Source organism: Pyrus communis, chromosome 9 (genome assembly GCF_963583255.1).
Source record: "Pyrus communis chromosome 9, drPyrComm1.1, whole genome shotgun sequence".
In the NCBI taxonomy this organism is placed as follows: domain Eukaryota; kingdom Viridiplantae; phylum Streptophyta; class Magnoliopsida; order Rosales; family Rosaceae; genus Pyrus; species Pyrus communis.
This window is the reverse complement of record NC_084811.1, coordinates 21,718,294-21,741,739: the sequence shown is the minus strand read 5'-3', so window position 1 is coordinate 21,741,739 and position 23,446 is coordinate 21,718,294. Positions and strand designations below refer to the sequence as shown.

Below are 23,446 nucleotides of genomic sequence, written 5' to 3'. Positions count from 1 at the left end.
TTACAGGATATAAATTTTTTTTGGGGGCCCTTCCAAAGTGGGAGCCCTAGTCAGGCACCTACTTGGGCTACCATCAGGGCCAGCCCTGCCAGTATTCCTGATAGTATGCAGATTGAGGCCTTTCTGGTCGAACGCTTTCAATATCTCGCTAATTTTTGTTCGAAATGAGGCGTTTGGATCGGAGCGCATCAAGATGTGTCTATGCTCATAAACGAACATAGCTGCATGTACGAGGAGAGCTAAGGATGAAGAAACCCAAGCAATGAGGAGGAGGCCCCCAAAGTTGTCAATGCTAAGAGTAAGATTGTTAGAAGAGCTTGTGTTACTGTCGGGATCAACACAACTTGATTTGTTAAAAAACCCACTTGTCTTGTATACGTTTAATTTTGTCTTGCGATGCAATGATCGCGTTTGAAACATCACTCGTGAGAGGTGAATTCTTTGGGAAGGCCTGTAAGTCACGAAATCAAGAGGAATAGAGAAAGTAAAAGTTATGTCATTAGCAAGTAAAAGGTTCCAAGTTCGAGTTATTGGCAAATGAGTCTGCAATGATATAGGAGAAGATATCCCCAAGTAACCCAACTATTACTACTAGTAAGTGTTGAGTCTTATCACAAAAAGTTTCGGTACATTAACAGTGAACCTCCCACATATAAACTAAATACTATTTTGTTATATCTCCAATGTTAAGACTCTATTCTCCAACAAAATATGGCCAGATTTGTTTTATGTAAAATAATAACAAAGGTATGGGAGAGAGAAGCAAGTAAACTTCCGAACGCAAAACTGCCTGGTGAAAATATCTTTTGGCCAACCGAAGTATATTTTGAGCAATAAGTTGAAAGAAAAAGCTCGACGAAAGGCTTTTCATCGAAAGTAGCAGGAACAATCCCTTGCTCAAAAAGTTGTACCTTCTTGGTAGCCAACCCCTTTCGTCAGGTCTAGTTGGAGCGGTTGGAGCTGTTGAACTGTTAGCAGTGATTGTAAACTGGCAGTGTAACTTTGAATTAGTACGAGGACAACAAAGCACCATACGGTCACCACAAACCTAGCTAAGTTGCTCACTACTCTCTCCTGTTACAAAATCCAGAAGAAAAAAAGAAATGGATTTATAGTCATGAAATACGTGATAGAGCTAGAGCATATACTTTCCAACTTATTAAACTTACGGTGTGCAAAAACCATGGTTGAGAAGGAAAACTAAAAGGCAAAATAGCCAAAATTGTCACTGAGATTTGAATAACTCATCACTTTGGTCCCTGAGATTGAAAATCAATAGAAATGGTTCCTGAGATTGTCCACCATCCATCATTTTGGTCATTCGGTTAAAAACTCCTTGGGTAATTTTCAAAGCTTCGTAACTCAATCGTTTCTTAACCAAATTCAACCTATAATATATCAAAATGAAGATAGGAAAGTGTAAAACAAGATTATACCATTTGGAAGCCCAATGGTTGTCGGATATGGCTGGAAAATAGCCTCAAAGGTGACTGGTCCGTGAGAAAACTGGAAAACTCGTTGGAAACGGGGTAAACTTTAAACGTTCATAACTTCTTCAATACTCAACGAAATCGAGTGATTAAAAAACAAAATTCATACTTCACAACGAGATGAAGATAATGACCTTTCTTGGTTGCTAATTCATCATGGTTTGGTTGGAAAACAGCTCGAAAGTGGCTAAGCATTTTCAAGTTAGCCAATTTCGAGCCGTTTTCCAGCCAAATCACGGCGAGCTAGCTGTCGAGAAAGATACCATTATCTTTTTATCATCTAGAAGTATGATTTTAGTTGTTTAATCACTTGATTTCGTTGAGCATTGAAGAAGTTGTGAGTGTTTAAAGTTTACTCAATTTCCGGCTAGTTTTCCAATTTTCTCGCGGACCAGTCGGTTTTGAGGCTATTTTCCGGCCATCTCCAGCAACCATTGGGCTTCCAAATAGATATAATCTTATTCTACACTTTCCTATCTTCATTTTGGTATATTATGGGTTGAATTTGGTTAAGAAACGATTGAGTTACGAAGCTTTGAAAATTGCCCAAAGAGTTTTTAACCGAAGGACCAAAATGATGGATGGTGGACAATCTCATGGACCATTTCTATTGATTTTCAATCTCAAGAACCAAAGTGATGAGTTATGCAAATCTTAGGGACCATTTTGACTATTTAGCCAAACCAAAAGCTTGTGCCAGTTTGGTGATGTGGAGGCCTGCAAAATTCTTCGTTTACCTGATGTTCTAGAACCCAAACCATGAACCCAATGAATATGAAAAAACAAGCGCTTGTTGACAACAGTGTATCAAACTTAACAACTTGTGGTCCTATGGGTGTAATTATGACAAGTGTAAGCATCTTGTAATCCTTGTAATAACTTAAGGAGTAAGCAACCTTGTTAGGTATATATATATATATACCTTTGATAACTGCCAATGTAATCTGTTAAGAAAAACAGCTAATGAAAAACTTCATTCTCTCTCTCTCTCTCTCTCTTTATTCAAACACTCTTTCTTCTTCTGCAAGAATACAATTCTTCACCATTGCTGCTACATTTACATGGTATCATTCGCCGAAAGAGCTTTGTGCTTGACAATTTGTTGATCTTGGTGCTTTTGCTTCCGCTCTGCTACTCAATTTCGAGTTCTAATTACCCTCTTTTTCTTTGTTTTGCGGTGCTCATAATCTTGTACCTAAGGTGTTTGATCTCATACCTCAAAGAATCTTTCTTCAAATACTTGATTGGTATTCGATCATGGTGATTATTACGCAATTAAAGATCCTTCAATCCCATGTTACTTCTTTAATTTCATCAGTGTCATCTTCTGTCTCTATGAAACTTAACAAATCCAACTATCTCACATGGCATTTTTAGATGGAGCTCATTTTAGAAGGACATGGTATTATAGGTATTGTGGATGGTACAAATCTTTGTCCTTCGAGATTTGATACTTAGCATTAGAGTGATTCCACTGTATCTTTTAGTGATTCTACTTCGAGAGTTGACAGTGATGAGTATAAGATTTGGAAAATGCATGATCGGTTTCTCATGCAGCTCATTACTACCATATTGTCCCCTTTTGTAATTTCTTGTGCTATAGGTAGCACCAGTGCTCAAGATTTATGGGTTTGTCTTATGGAGCAGTTCTCAATTGTCACTCGTGGTACAATATTTCAGATGAAATCTAAGTTGCAGAACATCAAGAAGGGTACATATTCCATTTCTTTATATCTTCAACACATTAAAGAAGCCAGTGGCTACTTAGCTACTGCTGGGGTCCTATTTGATGATGACGACATTATGATCTTGACTCTTAATGGTCTATCTTCTTAATATAATACACTAAGAACAATTATTAGGGGTAGAGAAAATGTGATCTTTATGAAGGATCTTCAATCACAGTTGCTTGCTAAAGAAGCAATGTTAGCTAATGTTCCTGTCACTCATTTTCTGTCTGCAATGGTTGTCATCAATCTTTCTGGTTCATCTAAGTCTTCTCACTTTGAAGATAATCAACATTATGACAGTTCCTTTAAAAATGGTAATTCCTCACAGTGATGTTTGAGGTCATTCTCCATGTAATTCTGTCGAGGGGTTTAAATACTATGTGACATTCATTGATGAATGCACTAGATATTGTTGGATTTTCCCTATAATCAATAAAAGTGATGTTTATTCAACTTTCATTGTCTTTTACAATTTTTTGTTCAATCATGCCAGTACCGAGATATTTTCTGAGTTTCAACCTAAGACCTTACAAGTTATTCTCTCTATACTACCTTTAAACACACATGCTATGCAAATAAGGTCCAAAAGTGGTATCTTTAAGCCCAAAGTATTTCTCTTAACAGTTGCGAATGAGAACTCAGTTGATTTAACTCAGGTAGAACCAGCAACATACAAGTCATCACTTAAATCCTCAGTGTGGTGTGCAACTATGGAAGAAGAACTCTCAGTCTTGCATTCTTAGGGCACTTGGTCTTTGGTTCATCTCCATGCAAATAAGAATTTGGTAGGGCGCAAGCGAGTCTTCAAAATTAAAAGAAATGTAGATGAGACTATATCAAGGTATAAAGCCAGACTTATTGCCAAGGGCTTCAATCAAGAAGAAGGGATTGACTATAGGGAGACTTTTAGTCCAGTTGTTAAACCTACTACTGTTAGGTTAATCTTGGATTTAGCTGTATAGTTTGGTTGGTCTTTAAGGCAACTTGATGTGAAGAATGTCTTCCTTCATGGTATTTTACAAGAAGATGTCTACATATCTCAACCCTGAGGGTTTATAAATTCTCAACAGCCTTCTCATGTATGCAAGTTGCATAAATCTCTATAAATAAGCCCCAAGGGCCTGGAATGAGAGGTTCACTAATTACTTGCCTATTGTGGGATTTCTCACTACTTATTCTGATTCATTCTTATTTGTGAAGCATGTTGGGAACTCTGTGGTGATTCTCTTGTTGTATGTAGATGATATAATCATCACAGACATAGACATTACAACAATTACAGAAGTCATTCAGTTTTTAGCTCAGAAATTTGATATTAAAGATTTGGGGTCCTTACATTATTTCTTAGGGATTTAAATCACTCACAGTGCCACTGATTTATTTCTGTTACAGTCCAAATATGTCACAGATTTGCTAAATAATTGATATGGCTCTCTCTAAATCATATCACACTCCTTGTTTACCTTAGAATAGGCTGCTTAAGGATGATGGCAAACTCTTTCATAATCGAGCACTTTATAGAAATGTGGTTGATGCTTTGCAATATCTTACTTTCACAAGACCCGATATTGCTTTCTCAGTACATCAAGTTTGTCAGTTTATGCATTGTCCCATGGAATCCCATTTTATAGTTGTGAAGAGAATTCTCAGATATTTGAAAGGTACAGTGGACTATGGTATTCAATTCAACAAAGGAGATTTAGATTTACATGCATTTAGTGATACTGACTGGGCTGGGGATCCGAATGACAGAAGGTTTACAACATGTTTGGAGGTCTATTTGGGTTCTAATCCCATCTCTTGGTCCTCCAAGAAACAAAACACAGTCTCCAAATCTTTAACTGAAGCTGAATATCGAGCTTTATCGTCCACAGCTGCAGAGATCGACTGGATCAAGCAACTTCCGCAATTTCTCAAGATTGATGTGCCATGTCCCATTACTCTATTATGTGATAATCTCTCAGCCAAATCATTGGTTTACAATCCAGTTGTGAAACAAAGGACAAAGCACATTGAAGTTGATATTCACTTTGTCCGAGAAAGAGCTGCCAAAAAGTTACTCTAAGTTCATTTTGTTTCCTCGAATGAACAATTTGCTGATATCCTTACCAAGGGTTTGTCTAATCCTTTGTTTCAGACACAGTGTTCCAATCTCAGGTTGAGCAAACCTCATCCTACGATTGAGGGGGGATGATAACAGTGTATCAAGCTTAACAACCTGTGATCCTATGGGTGTAATTGTGACAAGCGTAAGCATCTTGTAATCCTTGTAATAGCTTAAGGCATAAGCAACCTTGTTAGGTATATATAAACCCTTGATAACTGCCAATGTAATCTGTTAAGAAAAATAATTAACGAAAAACTTCCTTCTCTCTCTCTTTTCGAACACTCTTTCTTCTTCTGCAAGAATACAATTCTTCAACATTGCTGCTACATTTACACTTGTTACCCAAAGTTCCCAAGTCAATGGCTTTAAGAACACCCATGCATTTTTACTACATTTATTGTATTTGATAGGCATGATCATTGATATCCCAGATTCTATGTATGGTACTGTAAAGTCAACATACTCTGACCTGATTGCTTCACTGGATATATCTCCAACTACAGCATCACATGCCTGTCAAATAAAAAATGACCATGTACTTGAGTGAATTGGGAACAAATTGGATACTTTTGATAGAATACTTGTGAAACATCGAGGTCAAAAATAAGATGTAACGGATACGAAATAATAAGCATCTTACCCTAATATACAATTGAGAGGTCAAATCATGGTAGTTGTTAGCCGGCTCGATATGAGTCTGTGTAAAGGGATGAAACTCTAAAGAAACAGCATAAGGCAGATTTTCTATTATAGATTCAAAGACATCTATGCAATATCCAGTAACCATGGTGGTGTTAGTAAGAGGATTATACGTCACATTTACCAATTCTTTGAACCTGGCCTTCACTGGAACTCCGATTCTCAACTTATACCCATTTCTAACTTTTATCTGCCAACCTTTTGGAGTATAGATAGTGTCTTCGGGCCATATAATAAGTCGAAGACTATTGGCAGTATGAGTGTTTGTGGGAATTAAGTTCATAAGTCCATTTTAAGGTGTCTAATACCCAATTCCTCTTTCACCGTTGCCATTCACGTTTACTATCTGAAAATCTGATGAATGAAGTTGTCCATTAACAAGGCTAAAATTACCCGAGAAGCATCTGAATATTGTACTCGATAGTGCTTGAACAAGTTCAGGACCATTTTGAGAGACCTCTAACCTTTCTAGAATAGTATTATTGGAAGTGATGCCTGCAATATTATTTAACTTTTGGAAATTGAAGTTTGTAGTAGTCCCAACCTTCTCAATTGCCATGGCCAATGCCCAAACAACATCATAAGCCCACAATCCAAAAACATCCAATTTAATATTTAGGATAGTAGGATTGTCTTTTTGGAATTTCCTTCGCCAGCTGACTCTGACGTTTTCAAGCTCTTGGGTATTTTCAACATAAATCTTTACACCTAACACCCCTTGCATGATATCGAGTATTGGAACATTTAAGAAACCAAAAGACTTACTCAACCCATCTGTAATTATCCAAACATAACCTTCAGACATCATCCCCATCTCTTTTGCCTTGGCTAAAAGTCGAGAACCAAGAGAAGGCAACATACGTACTATGAACACGCTGGTATGCATTGTCATTAGCTTGGAAAGCTCTGAAGCAATTTGGTCATCAGTGGCTGCTGGAGGGATGACACTCCAGTAGGGGGTATGAACGTTTACCTCTTGTAAAGAATTAGTCAAATAAGGTTTTACTCCTTCCCCAAACTCATTTTCTGACATAGATAGACACTGCAGCACTCCAACCAAACTTTTGGATGATGGTACTTATAGCTTTCACTTGATAAGCATCATTCTGTGCAACTCGGAAAAAGTATGGACTTGAACTAGAAGTTAGGGAAGGACTTGTTGAAAAGGAAAGTATGGGCACCTGAGCTTTATCTCCAAGATCAATTACAAAGTTAGCTTGCTTTGATAATTCTGGGGCTATGATCATTGCTTGCACTTCAACATTCTTTACCAAGTCTAGAACTGTTTTAAAGAGGAAAAATTAGAAATCGTATATGGAAAATTCTCATGCGCCTTGTTCTAACAAAAAATGAAAAATTAATTCTTATGCTCATGCACTTATTAATTTGAAAAATGGGGTCTCAAAACAAAGTTATACTACCCCAATAGTCAGCTAAACCAACTAGGTATCGAGATGACCGTAATATTCTTAGTCACCCTCTTCAATAATCAAGTTAAACAACTACCACTAGACCAATGAATAGTTGGTTAGTAGTTATTTTTTTTAGAAAAACTAATGAAAGGGGATTGAAAAGTTTTGGTTTTAATAAAAAATCATGTTATAAGTTTTGTTTAATGATTAGTACAAGGCTTAAAGTAGTCCAACTAAAATAGCCCAACTATAATAAATTATGATTTGCTGATTTTACCCCTAACTTTTTTAGGTTGAGTTCCAGATTTTTGTTGTTAATGGAGTTCATCATTGTTTTGCAGACCTTCTTCTTTTTCTTTGAAACAAAAATATAGATCCTCATACTATATTTTGTATTATTTTGTTGAAATGTGATTGTTGTTATTATTCATAGTGTATTCGAGATACAGTTTTTCAATTTTTCTTCATCAGTGGAGTTCATTGTTTGTTTATCCATAAAATAAATTTAAGATTTGCATGCTATTCAATAATAACGACGAGTCATTGTTTCTGGACTCTAAAAGTAAACTGTCTCTGGATTTTAAGTAACACTATTTCTGGAATCTAAGTCACTGTTTCTGGAACCTAAGTTACTTCTTGATTCTAAGTCACTGTTTCTTAAATGTAAGCTAGAAAAGAAATAGTGAAATTCACTGTATTTGGATTCAAAGCAAATTAAGCACCTTGTTTCTTAAATATAAGCAATTGATGCACGAAAGAAAAGAAATAGTCAAAGGCTAAAACATAGATTGTTTCTGAAATCTAAGTCATTGTTTCTGAAATTTAAGTCACTGTTTCAGGATTTTGGTTTTTTTCTTTCCAGATACAGTGTTTATTTGTGCCAAACAAAACAAACACTGTATCTGATTAGTTATTCCATTGTTGAGCTTCAACTTGTTGAAATCTTGATCAAGTCCGTCACTCCAATACCCTGTGGTGCTCGAAGCATTAGATGTAAGGGAGTTGATGTCCAAACCAACATGGTTGTCATCAGGATCCTAGAACTCTTGGTTTTCGAAGACATCAAACTCGACACTGAAGATGTTGTTGGGGTCGCTGCTATTGGAGAAGTTGAAAAAACCCAAGTGCTGTGTGGAGCTTGCATCGCTCAAGCCAGAGAAGGGTGAGAAGATGATGGTTTTTTAATTAAAATTTGAGCCATTTTAGTTAAATAACATTTTGGGAAGGTTTTTGGTTAAATATTTGTTGGCCCAAGCCCTTTTAATTAAAACTCCCTTTTTTTTTTTTGGGCAACAATTTTTCCCCTCTAGAAAAGAAAATATTTGAACTATACTATGTCGAAGTAAGAGGTAGCCAGGGGTAGAGCCACATGGAGGCCACAATAGCCCATGGCTCATACTGGAATTTCATCCATTTAGGGTATTGTGTACTAATTTTTACAATAAAGAGCATAAAGGGTCCATTGGTGGAAACAGTTTAAATATTTCAGCAGTTCATAAGTTCGAGACTTGCTTATGCCAACAATCTTCTGATTTTGTTTACCATGTAACCCTTATATGAGTTATAACTTTGGCTTTTGTTTAACAGATAAACCTTGTGATGCCAAGTCAATCTATCTTCCAACCAAAAAACCAGGTTTCATTTGTGTTGGGGGTCAAGTTTTTGGTTTATGTTGCTGGTTCCTGTGGAGGTGGAGATAACCTTTTGATTTTTTTTAAACCATTTCTGCTTTTTTATATTTAGTTTATATAAACTCAGATCTATACAATATAGAGGAAGATTCAATTATGTTAAAAGAAAAACCTCATAGTAATAGTTTTATGCTAGTTATGACCTTAAATTTGTTCGACTCTAATGTCTTAATTTTTTTTTTTTAAGCAAAGATTGTAGTAAATAGACTCTATTCTTATGATATAATCACTCACTACTAAATTTTTCATACAAGTTTTAAAATTTCATTACTCTTGTTTGATTAAAAATTTCCACGAAAATACAAAAAAAAAAAAAAAAAAAAAAAAAAATCTTTAATTGTTCTTCAATTAATTATATTGCTGTGTGTATATATATATATATATATATATATTTTTTTTTTTTTTCTAATTTCTTTTATTTGGCTTAAAGATCCCTTGCTTGCATGGATTTCTGACTCTGTCATTGCATGTAGTTGAACTAGTTAAAAGCATTTACTCCTACACATGTTATTAAAAGGAGGAGGAAGTTCTCCAAACCCTGAAAACGCTGAATGCTGATACTTGAGAAGAAGCGAAGGAAAACTAAACTGGAAGAGGAGGCCGTATTCCAACTCCAACCCAAACCTCTATGTAGACGCATTTTCCAAGGCTCAATCCGCAACATCAATGTAATTTGGCTTGTCATGGGTTTATATGTCAAACCCTAAAGATTATATGTGAACAACGCTTGCACATGAGTTGCTCGATTATATGTAAGTGGCAATCGAGTTTGTGGTGTGTTCCACTTCAACTCGTTTTGGTAAAATTGGTAAACCTTTTCAATTTTATTAAGTGTAAGTTCGGTTGATTCTGACAATAAATATTCTCCCTCAATAATATTATATTAAAAAAAAAAAAGTTTATGTGCACTAGTACAATTAAATAATATTAGATAGCCTAAATTTTCAAATCAAATTTACAAACCAAATGATGTGTTTTTAATATGAAATAAGAACGTTAATCAACACTTGAATAATAAATCAATCATCAACAACCATATTATTTGATTTAAAAATTTGGTTTGCCTTAAGCATTGTCCAATACAATTTATGCATAGACAACACTAACCATATGACGAAAGACTGTGAAACCGTCGTTGCGTTTTTGGTGATGATGTTTTCAGTGCGTGGAGGTCAATATTCCATTACTATCGGTTAACAAACGACTATCACTTAAAATGATATTTTTTAACTCCACAAGACGACGCCTTTCCACATCGTCTAAGGCCTTGTTGTACTAGTCCTCTTTAAAATAATTTTATTTGAGAGACATCTTGTGATATTTATTATTTCATAACTTTTTTTTTTCAACGATTCAAATTAAATATATTTCAAGGCAGTATTCATTGATCATCTTTGTAAAAAATTAGACAAGTCCAAAACCATTAGGGCGTCCAATTATAGTGAGGAAATAGATGAACGCGGTTCTTCAAAGAAGCACTAAATGGCTACCTTCGAATTATGTGGTCCAATGATTTCCGAATTTTATAAATTTTTGCAAAAATGATCTATAAATTATATATATATATATATATTTAATTCTTGGATCTCGTTAACTCTTGGATCTTGGATCTTGTTACATCTAATGGTTATGACTAAAAGTTAGGATCATTGTTATTAAACTAGTAGGTGATGTGGCAATGACTTGGAATAAATAAACATAAATCTCTTTTAATGTTGTAAACTTCTAATTTAAGTGTGATTGTGTAAATCCTAGATTAGATTTGTTTCTAGTTATTCTTTCCTATTATGACTTGTAGTCATTGGGGATGAAGGATTTATTCTCTCCCTTATTACTATAAATAAAGGCACTACGTAGGAGGGATATCGCACACATTCCCCTACATTCCTACAAACATATCTCTCTCTGCCACCGGCCCCCTTCCCCTGTTAGATAAAATAGGCCACAACACGTTATTAGCACGCTCCTACCACTGGGCTTAGGAATTTGACAATGAGATTTTCTGCATCAAACCAGTTCATCCATATCATCACGCAATCAGGTTGTTCTAAAAACAACGGTTTTTATCTCAATATTTTTGCAACCTTGATAGCATGAACATTCACCATACTACATGACCCAACTTTACGTTTCTCGAATTTTAGATTGTACATAAATTATGTATGCATTATATTCATAATTGTTGAATTATGTGAATTTGATATTGCCATGAATTGCATCAAATATATGTTCATTAAAATTCTATATGCTTTGAATTAATTGGAAAAAAGAAAAAGAAAAAAGAAATCGAAAAAACTCTAGGGTTCTTTGAACTCGTGACTTGTGACATAACAAGGCTCACATAAGCCCCTTTGTACTGCGATGCATCAGAGCAGAACCCTTGCTCCATCTGAGACGATGTTGTTTTGGCATTGAACCCATAACCCAACACAGCCCGCAGTTGACCACGGCCTCACTGTCGTTTTTCCTGGGAAATCACGACCTACAATCGCCGTGCCGTGACCCCTAAGGAAAGTTGCCTAAAACGATGCCGAAGTTTTTCCTGGTTCGAATCTGACACCCAGCGCCGCTGGGGTGCCTTGGGTATTCTCGACCCGAGCTCGTATTGGGCCTCAGACCCTCGGCCTGTATCGCACAGCACCCTTTGGGCTGCTAATTGCTGATTGCTGTCTCAGCCTAGATCCAACAAACTAATTAGTTTTCTGTTGGACCCAACCCGCATAATACCAGCCTAAGCCGGTTATTGGTGTTCCCCAATGTCGTGTCACACCTAATTACTCCCCATTTTGGGCCATCTATTTTGGACTCGACTAATTTGCAGCCCGTTTGCTGCTACTGGGCCTGTAGCCCACCATGTATTTTGGGCTTGATCAACCCGAGCCTCCTTTAGCCCAATTTCGGGCCTGGGCCACATAACTCCAAATTTGCTTTGCCTACCCGTGGGCTTTGGCCTTATTTTGGGCTCGAGCTTAATTGTTTACTATTTTTAGGCCCAATGGGTTTTATATTTTTTTCACCCACACTTTAAATTTGGCCTGAAGTCCAAATAATTAATTCAATTATAATTATAGACCTGAAGTTCTATTTGCATATTTTCTTGTTGCATATTTCTGTATATATATTTGCGTTTGTCTGCAGTAACATATGAGCCTGAACCTGAAGTTCATAATTACTTCGAAACCTGAAGTTTCTAGAAACATGCCTTATTTGAAAACCTGAAGTTTTCCTTAAAAACATCACCCATGAAAACTCGAAGTTTTTTCATGCAAATTTAAACCAATACATGTCTATTAGAACCTGAATGTTCTACTCCTATGTGAATATATTGATTTTTCTCCATTACACTAACCATATCTTGTCCATCTATTTTGTGATAGGAACATGTCGACTTTACCGATTTGGAGGTCTTTGGAAGGAACTACCTTAAGTAGGTCCAAGATGTGAAGCTCCACCTCGCTGCAAAGAATTTGTATCCCGCCCTTAAAGATGAGATGGACAGCCCGGTTGGTGAAGCTAAGAAAGCCATTACTATGATCTTTATTTGAAGACATATTCATGACACACTGCAAACCGAGTACCTTGTTGAGGAGGATCCACGAGCACTATGGGTCGCTTTTGTTGATCGTTTTGATCACCAAAAGGAAATCTTTTTTATTGAAGCAAGACACGACTTGCAGCATTTGTGCTTCCAAGACTTTAAGTCTGTGAATGAATATAATTCTGAAGTTTGTCGAATCCGATCGCTTCTTAAGTTTTGTAACAAAACTTTGACCGAAAATGATCTCCTGGAGATACCCATTCGACATTCTATGCTACTAATATTGTTATGTAGCAACAATAAAGAGATCAGAAGTTCACTAAGTTTTCGGATTTGATCTCTGTTTTACTTATCGCTGAAAAGCAGAATCATCTATTGATGAAGAATCATCAAGTTCGACCTACTGGGGCGATTGCTATGCTTGAAGCATACTATAGCATGAACCTATGCCCAAAACGCCAAAAGAGGTGTGCTAGGGGTGGCCATAAGCTACCCCGTCAAGGTCAACAGAGCTAAAGCCCACCAAATGAAGAAAACTGAGCCCAGAAGTACCCTAACCTCGCTCCCAAGGCCTCAAACTTCAAGAATAAGGGCAAAACACCTGAAACCATGGATGCAGATATGTGTTATCGCTATGGTTCAAAAGACCATTGGTCCTGTGTTTGCTGAGCTCCCCATAAGGTTGTAGCTGAATATCATTCTCGTCGTAAGAAGTTTGAATCAAACTTTGTGCAAGTAAACTATTTTTCTAGTTGAGGCCGAATTCCACAATAATGGCTGAACCCCCCCCCCCCCCCCCCCCAAATTGTTTTTTGTTTAAATTTTGAACAATTTTCCTTTATGTTTGGATTATTTGTTGGTGATTTGTTTTTTGGATATTAAGTTTTTAATTAATTACAAACCTTGAATACTTAAAATTATTTTGAATTGATATTTGTTTTTACGAACTTTTATGCATGTGACCGATTCAAATTAATTTTTCATTCTAGGTATGACTAGTAGGGAAGTTAGTTGTTAGGTAGATAGTGCAACCACGCACACCGTTTTACGTAAACGCATTTATGTCACTAACTTCGTACCTAAGAATGCACATCTGACAACCCTCTTAGGCTTATCCAACCTGATTGAAAGATATGGTAATGCACGTATAATGTTGTCCAATGGTACAATTTTGACAATTGATGAGGCACTCTATTCTCCACAGTTTGGAAGAATGTCGATGAGTTTCAAGGACATTAGAGATAACAATTACCACGCTGAAACCCACGTAGAAACGGAGTTGAATTTTTATGCATAACTTCCTACGAATATAGCTAGAATCATATTCTAGAGAAGATGAAGCGTATCCCAAGTGGTCTGTATATTATGACCATACGCCCCATAGAGGGCCATTATGTGGTTGGTCTTACCTTTGGGACCGCGCATGAAATTACACTTTGACATGATCGTTCGGGACATCCTGGACAAACAGCGATGCACTGTATCCTAAATCATCACACGGGCATCCACTAACCCAAAGTTTAAGTTCGATTCAAGGAATCACATGTCAAACCTACTCCATGGGAAAACTTATTATTAAGCCTTCTTATGACAAGATTCGTTCGAATCCTTCTATTTTTCTACAAAGGATTTGGGGAGACATTTGTGGACCGATTCATCCTCCACGCGAACCATTTAGATATTTTATGATTTTGGTTGACTCTTTCACACGTTGGTCATATGTGTGCTTGTTGTCCACAGGAACACTGCATTCTCCAAACTATTAGCTCAGGATATGAAGCTCAGGGTTCACCACCTTGATTATCTGATCAAATCTATTTGATTGGATGATGCTAGAGATTCACATTTAAAACTTTTGATGACTATTCCATGTCAGTTGGGGTTGAAGTTGAACATCTTGTACCCCATGTTCACACCCAGAAAGGTCTGGCAGATGCATTCATTAAGCGCTTACAAATGATTGCTTGATTATTGGTCATACGTACCAAGCTCCCGATTGCTACTTGGGGCCATGCAATATTGCACGTAGCCATATTGGTTTGCTTGAGGCCTGTTGCGACCTAATCATATAGCGCATTTCAATTGGTTACTAGATACGAACCCGACATATCTCATCTGCACGTTTATGGTTGTGCGGTCTATGTGCCGATTTTGCCACCCTTACATACAAAAATGGGGCCTCAGGGAATGATGAGAATCCATGTCGGATATGATTTTCCTTCAATTATTCATTACTTAGAACCTTTGATAGGTGATCTGTTTACTTCTCGTTTTGCAGATTATCACTTCTATAAGACAGTCTTCCCGTTGTTAAAGGGAGATAAGAACGTCAATGTTTCTGAAGAATGATGCGAATTATAATAGATGACTCCCACTTTGTCTCATTTAGATCCCCGCACTGCTCAGTTTGAAAATGAAGTGCAGCGCATATTAGATCTCCAGAGCATAGCTTAGAGCATGCCAAATGCTTTCACTGATCTAGTGCGAGTGACAAGATCACATATTCCAGCTACGAATGTGCCTGCAAAGATGGATGTACTAAATGTACAACAAACTTCCTTCTTGGTTCAAAGGATTCACATCCTCGGAAAAGGAAACCCACGACACAGGCACCTAAAGAGTCTACCGTGAATCCGACCGTCGCTTACTTATTATATCCAACACATGAGATAATTCTAGATTACTGAAGTGTCCTTGAAGAGACAAATCCACCTCCCGAGAATTGTGAGATTTTAGTCTATTATGTTAGCTTAGATGATGTGTGGTGTAGAAATGAGATAATCGTCGACGATGCATTAGATATGCAGTAGCTACTGAGATCATGTTGAGCGATGACATTGAACCCCGTTCCGTTGATGAGTGTCAACGTAGAACCGATTGGTCAAACTGGAAACAAGCAATCTAAGTTGAACTCGATTCGCTTGCGAAATGTAAGGTGTTTAGACCTGTAGCTCCTACTTATCCACATGTGAAGCCCGTTGGCTACATGTGGGTTTTCATTCAGAAGCGTAAGGAGAAGAACGAAATTATGCGTTACAAACCTCGTCTTGTTGCATAAGGTTTTTCACAACGCCCTGGGATTAACTATGACGAAACTTATTCACCCATTATGGATGTGATTACTTTTCGCTACCTTATCAGTTTGGTAGTTTCTGAAAAACTGAGTATGCAGTTGATGGACGTAGTAACTGCATATCTCTATGGGGATCTTGATAAGGAAATTTATATGAATGTTCTCGAAGGACTTACATTGACTAGATCTAATATTTCCAAATCCTAGAACACGCTCTCAATTCGACTGAGGCGTTCACTCTATGGTTTGAAGCAATTCGAAAGAATGTGGTGTAACCGTTTGAGTGAGTATTTGACTAGTCAGGGATATGTGAACAATGTACTATGTCCTTGTGTGTTCATTAAGAAGTCACATTCTGGTTTTGCGATAGTTGCAGTATATGTCGATAACATGAATCTCATCAGAACTCTTAAAGAGCTCGCAAGAACTGCTGCACACCTGAAGTCGGAATTTGAGATGAAAGATCTAGGAAAGACTTGATATTGTCTTGGTCTCGAGATAGAGCACTATTCGGATGGAATCTTAGTACATCAATCAAACTACACCCATAAGGTGTTGCGCCGTTTTAACGAGGATAAAATGAAGCTTTCAAGTACTCCTATGGTCGTTCGATCGCTAGATGCAAAACGAGATCCCTTTTATCCAAAGGAAAATGATGAAGAGATTTTGGAGCCTAAAGTTCTTTATCTAAGTGCGATAGGAACTTTATTGTACTTAGCTCAATAAACTAGACCGGACATCTCCTTCACTGTTAATCTTTTGGCAAGATACAGTAATGCACCAATACGCGGACACTGGACTAGTGTTAAAGACATCTTCCGTTACCTTAAGGGTACTACGGATATGAACTTGTTCTATCCTTACGGATCCTTGAGTGATACCGCACCCCTCGTTTCTCAAGTCGATTCTCGCCTTGTTGGGTATGCTGATGCATGATACTTATTTGATCCCCACAAGGCGCGTTCTTAAATGGATTAAGTCTTTACCATTGGAGGCACTGCAATCTCTTGGAGGTTAACTAAATAGACCTTAGTTACCACTTTGTCTAACCTGAAATTCTCGCTTTACATGAAGCAACTCATGAATGCTTTTGGTTGAGAGCAGTTGTGGGCCATATTTGAAGCTCCTGTGATCTTTACCCCGTTGTTAATGTCCCTACGACGAACTATGAAGACAATGCAGCATGCATTGAATAACTCAAGAAGGGCATCAAAGGAAACAACACCAAGCACATTGTGCCGAAGTTCTTCTTCTTACATCAGAAGATTAAAGTCACGAAAATCCGTTCACAAGACAATTTGGCCGACCTCTTCACCAAATCACTGCTGAAAGTGATGTTTCAGAAGCTTGTTCAAGGAATTGGATGCGTAAACTTTTTGAGTTGTAACATTGCTAATTCTTTTTGGAATCAAACTCAGGGGGAGTATCCTGAAATATACTTGCTTGATCTTAATGTACTTTTTTTTCCTACGATTAGGAGCATTTTTCCCAGTGGGTTTTTGCTTCACGAGCACCTTGCTCCTTCATGCCATTTTGCATCAAATAAATATTCGCCGAGTCTAAAATAAACAAGGGTGAGGATAGAGATTTTCATTAGTTTTTTGTTTTATATTGTGAAACATGAACAAGCCATTGAAAAGCTTTCTTGTCAATCAAGGACATGCTTAAGTATTTAACGGAAATGAAATTTAGGGTTCTGAAACCTCATTCTTTTCTATGAAGATTCGATATTATTTCTCGGGTATCAAGATTTAGTTTCAGGGCTAAGAATCATAATCAGGGCATCTTCACTAATTGAACAAAAAAAAAAAAAAAATTGAATTTTTAATGGGGCAAGAGTTCTCTGAGCCTATCTCTAATCCTCTCTTTTTCTTTAGCCACTTTTATTGCTTCCCATGACTTGCAGAAGACCCATGAAAATACACTATTGATATTGAGGATGATTCAAGGAGGAGAGAGAAGTAAGAAAAGAGATTGATATATCCATCATGGATGATAGAGTTCTTATCATCTTAATTAACAACGGCCTAGGGGCTTAAAAGGAAGATGAAGGCTCAGAAGTGTTTACGTTTCCCTAACCTAATATATTTTCTTAAAATGTTTTAATTGAATAAAGTCTATTTATTTTCATGGCATCGCCACATCATTCAGTAGTTGATCTTGAGTCATATTAGTTTTATTCTGGACCATTAGATGTAAAAAGATTCAAGAGCTAATACGGAGTGCAAAGATGTTTGTCAAAATAGTTGTCCTTTGATCTTATTCCTATATTATATATATACACCTATCCCTATACACACACACACACACACACACAAACATACACACATTACGACATGAAATAACATGGAAAAAATAGGTTTTGGTCCGGACTTAATGAGCATGGTGTTTTAATTATTGGGTCAACTCGTCAACCCCTCGTTTAGTCCAACCTCTTATAATGTAATATCTGACCTTACATCAATGTGAGTTCATTCTCAATAGAAACATGTAAGATAGGTGAAGCACCCACTGGCGAGTCACTTAGCCTCTCAAATGCTTTTCCAGCGGAAACAGGAGTTAGCAAGGTTCGAGAGAAGCCGAAACAATTGTAGGAAGTATTTAAGAGCTCGTCTAACCATTTTATTTTTAGTTTTGATTTTACATTGTGTTGAAGACAAAGAGAATTACATGGGAGAAATGCAAGTAATATAAAGAGTAAAGGGGGAAGGACGGCAGTGTTAACTCCAAGAGTGTTGAATATTTTGGTTAAATTTCAATTGTAATCCGAGTGAAAATCTGTTGCAGAATAGAATCATGCATGAGTCATATGATGAAATAATATATAATTAATATATGACAGTTTTCACGTCTAATATGACTAAGATCTTTTTGTGATAAAATCCAACATTTAGTAATATGTGATTAAATTGGAACAATATCAATGATATTGATGGTAGACTATGTTGACCTAAAAAAAGTTTATCGTAGTATCAAAGTGCAGATTGTCAGGTGAATCAGTGAGAAGCTTCCCTTACACAGCAGCACCAGTCGTGTACACCCCACTTTCGTTGGCCGATGTGACAGAGAAAGTTTCAGAAGCAGGAGGAAGTTCTCAACTGGAAAGGAACCTCTCATCTATACAGAGAAAGGGATATACCAGTGATGAGGAGCCAGAGGAGTTGGATTCACCTCTTTCATCCATCATTTACAAACTATCGTCAAGTCCGACTGTCATAGCAAATAGAAATAGAAACGGAAAACATGAGCATACAGGTCATGCCTGCACGAAAGCGAGGCATGAACTCCTTCGTGAGGTGTGGTCTGCATAAATGTAAAAAGAGTGGACTCTAGATGTGTATACCTGTTGGTTTTCTGCATCATGAAAGTACGAAGAAAGCTTAAACAGAGCTGTGAATAACGAGAGGCAAATATCAAGACGATTTCAAGTCTTTAGGAAAAATTGGCTAAATCCATTACCTTTTTCGTGTATTATATTGAGTTAATTTTTTGTTATCATATAGCATTAATCGAAATTAATTCATACTTACTGAACTCGATCTGGATACAGTCCAAGTGCAGCAGAGATATGCTTTTTTCCACATCTTTGAAACGTGAGATCATGAATTTTCAGTTTTGTTCAATGGATTAAAGATTATGTTTTGTAAGAGCTACTCTGACACGAAAAATGAAAACAAAAACGAAATAGTTATCAAACAGGGCTTTCATTTCTTCCTTCAACGTACCTTCGTGGACACTGAACGAGGATACAATAGATGAAAAATGTTCTGCTACTGATCCATAGCGTCTTTCTTTTCAGAATTTGTCGTCCATTGTATGTACAAATGAAGTGCATTTATATTAGCTTACAAAATCTGATATATATAAATTTTCAAATGAAACTCTTGTCAAATTAATTATAGTGCATCAATCATGTATCTAAGCTCTATATTTCAGCATGTATCAAATCACTGGATGGCGTTGGGGAGCAATCCGTCATGATGTTTGGTGAGGATTCAACTGCACCAATACCGTGATCACTACTATCCTGCAGCCCAGTATTACTGGTAGTATGCAGACTGAGTTCTTTTTGGTTGTACGCTTTCAATAGCTCGCAAAATTTTGTCCAAAATGAGGCGTTTGGATCGGAGCACATTAAGATGTGTCTATGCTCATAGAGGAACATAGCTGCATACATGAGGAGAGCTAAGGATGAAGAAACCCAAGCAATCAGGAAGAAGCCCCCAAAGCTGTCAATGCTAAGAGTAAGATTGTTGGAAGAGGTTGCGTTGCTGTTGAGATCAATACAAGATCTAGTTAACCACTTGTCTTTTATACGTTTAATTTGGTCTTGCGATGCAGTGATCGCCTTTGAAACCTCACTCGCGAGAGGTGAACCCTTTTGGAAGGACTGTAAGTCACGAAATCAAGAGGAACAGAGAAAGTAAAATTTATATGTGGGTAAATGTCACATGTATGTCACTAGCAAGTAAAAGGTTCCAGGTTCGAGTTACTAGCAAATGAGTCCGATATGAATTAGAAAAGATATCCGCAACTAACCCACCTGTTACTACTATTAGGTGTTGAGTTTTATTACAAAAGCTTTTGGTGATATTATCAGTGAACCTCTCCCACATATAAACTAAAATACTATTTTGTTATATCTCCAATTTTAAGACTATTCTCCAACAAAATATTGCCAGACTGTTTTATGTAAAATAACAAAGGTAAGGGAGAGAGAAGCAAGTAAACTTACAAACGCAAAACCGCTTGGTGTAAGTAGCTTTTGGCCAACCGTAGTATATTTTGAGCAATAAGTTGAAAGAAAAATCTCAACGAAATTTTTTTTCATCGAAAGCAGCAGAAACAATCCCTTGCTCAGAACGTTGAGCCAGTCCTTGTTCAGAATCATAGCTTATAAGCTTGTTAGATGGAATTTCATTTTGTATCAAAAACTGACGTACAAGTGAACCTTCTCGTAGCCAACGCCAGTCGTTAGGTCTGGCTGGAGCTGTTGAACTGTTAAAAGTGAAGCTAAACTGGCAGTGTAACTTTGAATCAGTACGAGAACAACAAAGCACCATACGATCACTACAAACCTAGCTCAGTTGCTCAGTACTCGCTCTCCTGTTGCAAAAATCCAAAAGAAAAAAGGAACGGATATTATAGTCATGAAATATGTGATAGAGCTAGAGCATATACATTCCAACACATTAAACTTACGGTGTGCAAAAACCATGGTTGAGAAGGAAAACCAAAAACTTGTGCCGATTTGGTGATGCGAAGGCCCGCGGAATTCTTCATTTACCCGATGTTCAAGAACCCAAACCACGAAACCAATGAATATGAAAAAACAACCATTATACATCTATGACTCACCTATGCTAGCTCATCAGTCCACCTCATCATTCCAGCTCAGCAATAGTTAGATAGTTGAGAATGTGGCTGCATTGTTATAGCTGTTGTCGAATTAGTTAGTTAAATAGCTTCTCATAGTTGTAAAGATTCATTCAGCATCAATACAATCAATTGCTTCTCTCTTTAGTTCTTTCTTTCTCTCTCTCTAAGCAGTCATAGTGTTCTTAGTTGAATTTCTGCATTCTTGATACTATGTGAACATGGTATCATCGCCGAGTCGATTCTTGGTGACCTATTTCCGCTAATTTGTGATTGAAATAGAGGTGAAGATCTTCGTTCAAATCTTTTCTAGTTCGGGTACAGATGCAAGGTTTGCAGAATTGTCAGGTTCGTTCATATCTTGCACTCTATGTTTTTGATGGAATGTTGCAGTCAAAGTTCTTTGCTTCAAATTGCATAATTGTTAGAGGTCGATGGCCATAAGTGTTGAAATCATGGAATTTGTAGATAAATGAGGTGTTTGTTGGGATAGAAAGGCCGATAGCCATTTTCCTTTTATGTTCCACTTCAAAAAGGCCGATAGCCAGAAGTGTGTGTAGAATTCTTGCTGTAAGGTGTTTGTTGGGATAGAGAGGCCGATAGCCATTTCCCTTTTATGTCCCACTTCAGAAAGGCCGATAGCCAGAAGTGTGTGTAGAATTCTTGCTGCGAGGTGTTTTTTGGGATAAAGAGGCCGATAGCCATTTCCCTTTTATGTCCCATTTCAGAAAGGCTAATAGCTAGAAGTGTTTGTAGATTTCTTGTTGTGATTTGCTTACGAAAGTTGAGATTTTATCGCTTCAAAAAGGCCGATAGCCAGAAGTGTTTGAAGGGTTCTTGCAAAGATTCAATTTGTTTGTAGTGATTAGTTTTTCATTTCTTGCTAGAGTTGATACAATGGCCGATTCAAGTGTCAAGATTGAAGGGTTGTTGAGAATGTTGACTGTAAAACTTCAGCATGATAATTTTGTTAAGTGGAGCTATCGATTCCAGTCAATTTTAAGGGGATATGATTTGTTTGATTTTTTTTCTTGGAGAAGCTCCTTGTCCACCCAAGTTTGTGGTTCATACAGAAACTAGTGTAACAAAGGAAATTACTATAGCTTATAATGAATGGGTAAGGAAAGATATGGCATTACTGAGTCTCCTTATTGCCACTCTATCTGATGAGGCTATGGAGCATGTCATTGGGTGCAGGACATCTTATGAAGCCTGGACATGTTTACAAGAAAGGTTTGCATCGATCTCAGTTGTTTAGATTAATTAGTTAAAGATTGAATTACATACAACACAAAAATGAGGGGAATCTGTGGATAAGTTCTTAGTAAGGCTGAAGAATATAAGGGATCAACTTGCTTCTGCAGAAGAAAGAATTTTAGATAATGATTTGATGATTGTTGTGTTATCTGGTCTACCTGCAGAATTCAAAATGATTAGGACAATGATCTTGGCAAGGGATACAACTCTATTTTTAAAAGATTTTAGGGCACAACTTCTTGTTGCAGAAAGGAGCATTGAGTCCAAGATGCAATCTTTGTCAAGTTCTATGGTTGCAATGTGTGTCCAAGGTGAAGGATCTAACTCTCATCGATATCAGGGCTATGAACATGGTGAAAGCTCAAATACACAAGGGTGCAAAGAGGATACAGTGGAGGAAATGGATATTCTGGCAATAGCTATGGAAATGGAGGTTCAGTTTAAATGGTTACTCTAAGTCGAATTGGGTTGGAAATATCAATTTGAAGTCTTATGTGTCACCAGAGTGATATATATGCTCAAGATGAGTACATATTACACTAAACTTTTATTACAGATCTGATAATGGGAGTGTACAGAGTTCTGGTCTTATAATGTGTCAAATTTGTGAGAAAAAAGGGCATACTGTTCTTAAATGCTATCATAGGAACAACTATGCCTACCAAGGTAATCCACCACCATCTTCTCTTGCTATGACTGCTCAGACAAACATTAAGTCAAACGCAGCTACTGGTTTAGTTTTTTCAAATGAAAATGGACACGGTTTTTTCTCCTGAAGATAATTGGATCATTGACACAGGGGCTACTCATCATATGACTGCTAATCTAAACCAAGGGCATGCATAGTCCTTCGTTTCTCAAGCATTGTTACAATCTAAAGCTTGGAAATCCAAGCTTAGATTGAGGGGGAATGTTGACTATACATCTATGACTCATCTATGCCAGCTCATCAGTCCACCTCATCATTCCAGCTCAGCAATAGTTAGTTAGACAGCTAAGAATGTAGGTGCATTGTTATAACTGTTATCGAATTAGTTAGTTAAATAGCTTAGGCTGCAAGCTAGTCATGATGC

At 37.1% G+C, this 23,446-nt stretch overlaps 2 pseudogenes; both read right to left on the bottom strand.

The window, feature by feature from the left end:
• Positions 1–8,582, bottom strand: LOC137744511 (glutamate receptor 2.7-like; annotated as a pseudogene).
• Positions 8,583–19,665: 11,083 nt separating this feature from the next.
• LOC137744510 (glutamate receptor 2.8-like) lies at positions 19,666–21,087 on the bottom strand (annotated as a pseudogene).
• Positions 21,088–23,446: the final 2,359 nt, after the last annotated feature.